Source organism: Mauremys reevesii, linkage group 3 (genome assembly GCF_016161935.1).
Source record: "Mauremys reevesii isolate NIE-2019 linkage group 3, ASM1616193v1, whole genome shotgun sequence".
Taxonomy (NCBI): Eukaryota; Metazoa; Chordata; order Testudines; family Geoemydidae; genus Mauremys; species Mauremys reevesii.
The window spans coordinates 185211671-185217937 of NC_052625.1; positions in this window are offsets into that span (position 1 = coordinate 185211671).

Genomic DNA, 6267 nt, shown 5'->3' on the forward strand with positions numbered 1-6267 from the left:
CATCTTCAATTGAATGTTGACCATTCCAGTCTGCCAGTTGGTCTCAGAAAGTAGCTATGGACTCCTGTTGCTGCTGTTGGATTGGAGGGCTACAATATGGAGACACATGCTTTGCTTCCATCTACCCTACACCACTGCCCTCATGATTCCAGAGTACCAGGATCACATCTGCCTTCAAGATCCTGACTCCAAGCAAATCATTCCCCTGGACGGAGAACTCTACATCAATGGATCAGCAGGGTTCAACAGAGAAGTGTGGAGATTTTTGTTGTTGTTGTTGTCTGTCTGAGTCACTCTCCTTCCTGGTAACTTTTCCAAACCTTCTACCTGCCTTTTTAAAAAAAATAAATACTCCCCCGTGCCCTAATGATTTTACTTTGTTTCATCCACATCTGATTTCCTAGATTTTGGGTTTATAGTAAATCTCAGTGTTTCAAACCATCTGCCCTAAATATACACTTAATTATTGCTGATTATGAGTCATCAACTTACTGAGATTGTCAGTTATTTTTTCGATATTATCAGTTCAGATTTCTTTCATTTTTATTTTTGTTAAATGAGTTGAAATAAATGTTATGCTGATTTACACTGATGTACCTATTTGGCAATGTTGTTCACACTATAATCCAGCATAGACAAGACTCGAGAGGGCAAGGTTTAGTCAGAAATGTTCTGCTAATGAACCATTATCTGCAAATGATCCAGTTATGTTGGAATAAGGTTACTTTAACAATCTGCATAACTTTCTTATCTCCACTATAGACTTGCTCTCAAATTGATAGGCTAACCTTCTTCCCCTTTTTCTGTTTGTGTTGTGAATAATGCAGAAACCATGTACTCCCTTGATATGAGACTATTTCTGTTTTATAAAGTTAAAGAGAATCCAGTTATACCCCCAACTGGGTGTTTTGGGAGGTGGGGGAAGAGAGTGAGTGACAAGACCATCCCTTTGTAAAGCTTCTGGAATTAGGTCTTATTTCAGTTTGGATAAGAGTTATGAATTTTTAAGAGATCCTAGTCAATTCTGATCACTTCATTTCTCTTTCTGTTTTCCTATTTTTTTCCTTTCCTGGTCTGCCTTATCCTTTCCCCTTCCCCTCTCCCTCATGTCCCCAGGGCAGTGAGGGGGAAACCAGATTAGACCTAGGAGAGGTAAGAATTAACAATGGCTCAAGCAATGACACTATTCAGGCATCTGGTAAAGATATATTTGACCTATGCACTCCTTACAGCTACTATTATAAATTGTGTTTCCTGTAACAGCAACAAAGTGAATCATCAGATAAAAAGAAAAAATTATCATTCATCTAAAAGCACTCAAAGTGGATATTATCTTCCTACAGGAAACCCATCTTAATGACATGGAGGCAGAAAAATTTAGGAGGAGGTGAATGCAGGGGTGTTTAACAGTTTCTCCTCAACAGCCAATGATGTAGCACAGGGGTAGGCAACCTATGGCACGGGTGCCAAAGGCGGCACACAAGCTGATTTTCAGTGGCACTCTCACTGCCTGGGTCCTGGCCACCAGTCCGGGGGGCTCTGCATTTTAATTTAATTTTAAATGAAGCTTCTTAAACATTTTAAAAACCTTATTTACTTTACATACAACAATAGTTTAGTTATATATTATAGACTTTTAGAAAGAGACCTTCTAAAACATTAAAATGTATTACTGGCACGCAAAACATTAAATTAGAGTGAATAAATGAAGACTCGGCACACCACTTCTGAAAGGTTGCCGATACCTGATGTAGCAATATTATTTCATAAAAGACTCAATTTACAAATTCTAGATATAAATCAAGATGAGGAAGGTAGATTTTTTGTTCTAGTGAAGACTAAGATAAGAACATAAGAATGGCCATACTGGGTCAGACCAAAGGTCCATCTAGCCCAGCATCCTGTCTACAAACAGTGGCCAATACCAGGTGCCCCAGGGGGAATGAATCTAACAGGTCAAGTGATCTCTCTCCTGCCATCCATCTCCATCCTCTGACAAACAGAGGCTAGGGACACCATTCCTTCCCCTTCCTGGCTAATAGCCATTAATAGACCTAACCTCCATGAATTTACCCAGTTCTTTTTTGAACTCTGTTATAGTCTTAGCCTTCACAACCTCCTCAGGCAAGGAGTTCCACAGGTTAACTGTGTGCTGTGTGAAAAACTTCCTTTTATTTGTTTTAAACCTGCTGCCCATTAATTTCATTTGGTGGCCCCTAGTTCTTATATTATGGGACCAAGTAAATAACTTTTCCTTACTCACTTTCTTCACACTACTCATGATTTTATATACATTTTTCATATCCCCCCTTAGGGCTAGTCTACACCTGCCGGCCCCGGGTCGGGGTGAGTCGTTCTTCTTCGGAGTTCAACTCCTAATGGTCTAATGTAGCGACGACTCCCCGCTCCCCGCGCTCTCAGTCCTCTCCACCCACACCACCACACGCGCGTGGCGGAGTGCGAGTCGACGAGCTGCGGACTCCCCGTCTGTCCCTGCGGGTAAGGTATTGAACTAGGTTAGTTCACAGTTATTTCAGTCACTCTCTCACACTTGTTGTAATGTGTGTACCCTAGTTCTTTAGTGTAGACCTGCCCTTAGTCTCCTCTTTTCCAAGCTGAAAAGTCCTACCATCTTTAATCTCTCCTCATATGGGACCTATTCCAAACACCTAATCATTTGATTCTACACTTCCTTTCACATATAGTGCCACTCCCCCCACCCCACCCCACCCCCCGCACGACCTGTTCTGGCCTTCCGATATATTTTGTACCCCGGAATGATTGTGTCCCATTGATTGTCCTCACTCCACCAGGTTTCTGTGATGCCTATTATATCAATATCCTCCTTTATCACAAGGCACTCTAGTTCACCCATCTTATTATTTAGACTTCTAGCATTTGTGTAAAAGCACTTTAAAATTTTGTCGCTGTTTATTTGTCTGCCCTTTTCTGATGTGTCAGATTCTTTTTTATGTGAATGTTTCTCGTCTGATCTGGCCCATACTTTATCCTCTTCCATCCTCTCCTCCTGACTATAACCTAGAGAATCTCTATCAGTAGACTCTTCTCTAAGAGAAGTCTCTGTCTGATCCACATGTTCCTCTGCAGCAATTGGCTTTTCCCCATCTTTTAGTTTAAAAACTGCTCTGCAACCTTTTTAATGTTAAGTGCCAGCAGTCTGGATCCACTTGGGTTTAGGTGGAGCCCATCCTTCCTGTATAAGCTCCCCCTATCCCAAACGTTTTCCCCGTTCCTAATACATCTAAACCCCTCCTCCCTACACCATCATCTCATCCACACATTGAAACTCAAAAGCTCTGCCTGCCTACCTGGCCTTGCACGTGGAACTGGAAGCACTTCTGAGAATGCCACCATAGAGGTCCTGGATTTCAGTCTCTTTCCTAGCAGCCTAAATTTACCCTTCCCTATGTCATTGTTACCTACATGTACCATGACAATTGGCTCCTCCCCAGCACTACACATAAGTCTATCCAGATGCCTCGAGAGATCTGCAACCTTCACACCAGACAGGCAAGTCACCATATGGTTCTCCCGGTCATCACAAACCCAGCTATCTGTTTCTAATGATCAAATTTCCCATTACTAACACCTGCCTTTTCCTAATGACTGGAGTTCCCTCCCCCAGAGAAGTAACCTCAGTGCGAGAGGCAACCCCAGCACCATCTGGAAGGAGGGTCCCAACTATGGGAAGGTTTCCCTCTGCTCCCATTGACTGCTCTCCTTGCCTGAGCCTTTCATCCTCCTTAACAGCACAGGGGCTGTCTGACCAGAGATGGGACAAATCTACAGTGTCCTGGAAAGCCTCATCAACATGCCTCTCTGCCTCCCTTAGCTCCTCCAGTACCGCCACCCTGGCCTCCAAAGCCCATACGTGGTCTCTGAGGGCCAGGAGCTCCTTGTACCAAATGCACCCATATGCCACCCGCCCACAGGGCAGGTAATCATACATGCTGCACTGAGTGCAATAAACAGGATCTGACTCTATAGATCCCTAATTAACCTATATGGATCCAATGAAGATGATCCACGTTTTTTTTTTAAAAATATTTTCCAAATTATTTTATATCCCACTAGAATGAATAAGAGACTATAAGGAAGAATTGGGGTTAAAAGATGTATGGTAGTTGCGAAACCCTACAATGAAGGACTTTACTTTTTTTCCTTCCCACATTCCACAAATTCATGAATAGATTTCTTCCCAATTTCTTCTGATAGATTTAATGCTTAATAATGAAATAAAGTCTATCATGATCTCTCATCAGGCACCAGTGATACTAAAATCTTCCTCTCCTGAGACAAATTGGAATCGTAAAACATGGAGGCTGAACTCCTATCTCCTGAAAGATAAACATTTTCAGAACTATATCACAGAAGAAAGTCATTTTTAATTCTTTTAAAAAGTGACACACCAGAGACAGTGTATCCCATAAGGTGGATCAGGCTAAAAGTTTTTCATTAGGGATAGGATCATTTCCTATTCAGTGGGTAGATAGATGGCTAGCCAGGCATGACTCCTGAAATTAACCAAACAACTTATAGCCATGGATTCCGAATGTGCAAATTACCTCCCTGAAGAAAATCTTTTAAAATTAATTAACCTTCAGTATGAAGTAAATAGATTGATTTCAGCACAACCCAAATTTGCTCTTTTTAGCCTCATACAAACATAATGAAAATCAGGGGAGAGAGTGGGGAAAATTCTTAAATTAGATTAAAAGTGAGAGGTCAAAGATCTCGAATAGTATTTCTCAAATGAGAACAAGCATAGGCTATTACTAATCAGAAAGAGATCAATGATCAGTTTTTTTTTAAATTCTACCAGGCTCTTTACAATAATGATTCACCACCAGACCCAGAAGAACTGAATAATTTTGTTAAAACTCTTAAGTTCCCACAAATTTCAGAGCACCAAGCCAGGCTGGCCTCTCCCTTGCAATTACAGGAAATACTCAAAGCCCTAGAGGAATTGAGTCCATGCAAGACACCCAGCCCTGATGGCCTACCAATTGCAACGTTCATAGAATTCTAAAAAATTCTGGCCCCTAAGTTGTTATACTTTTATAATGATGTCCTAAAGAAAAGTACATTACCTTCTACTATGAGGGAAGCCCTAATTACTGTACTACTAAAACCAGGTAAGGTTGTGTAAAAGTGTAATGGCAATAGACCGATCTTTTTAATCAATATTGATATAAAAATACTTTCAAAAATATTGTCTTAGAGGCTTGATAAAGTAATGAGTGATATGGTTCATCCTAGTCAGCTGGGATTTATTCTTAAAAGGCATGGTTCAGATAAGACACATAATTTAGTTAAAGTTATGGCTTTCCATTCCATTCCATTCAATCATTTGACTTGATGTAGAGAAAGCCTTTGACAGAGTGAACTGGCAATATCTGTTTTTGTACCCTGGATAAATTGTGGTTAAGGAAATCCTTTATTTCATGGATAAAACTGCTATATTTCAATCCTAGCTCTCGTATCCGAACAAACAGCACAATATCCCCCCCTGCTTTGATCTGTTTCGAGGAACTAGATACAGATATCCCTTCTTTCCCCTTGCACTAGAACCACTTGCCGTAGTAATCAGGGAACACCCAGGTGTTCAAGGTATCAAATCAGGGACTCAGTAGACAAAAATGCAGACAACATGCTCCTATTTATTAAAAATCTGGATCAATATATTGTAAATACCAACATTATCTATTGTTTGTAGGGTAAATTCTCTGGCTACAAGATAAATTGGAATAAGTCTCAGCAATAAGATCTCACTGGGTTTAGTTGAAAGTAGCTCTCCAAGAAGGACATTTAGATGGCAACAGACAAACCTCATATGTCTTGGCATCCTGTTCCGTAAAGAAATTAAAAACAGACATGGTTAATCTAGCCCCATTAATCATGTAGTTAGCAAACAATTTAAATAGATGACAGGCACTACCTTTCTCCCTTGGAGGAAAAATAAACATAATTAAAAATGAATATCCTTCTCAGGATCCTTTCTAGTCTGAATTTCTTCCGTATCCACAGTCCTCCCTTTTATTTTATCAAAATAGACAACATGTTCAGATTTTTCTTGTGGGCTGCTGGTAACAAACTCAAAAGATTACAGCACCCTAGCAAAATAGGTGATTTTACATTTCCCAACTTTAAACTTTACAATCCAGCAAAAATTCTTAGCCAAGCATCACAGGTGTGGTGTAGAGGTCCAAATTGACTCCGTCTGATTGCTTCCTTACCCCTTTCAAT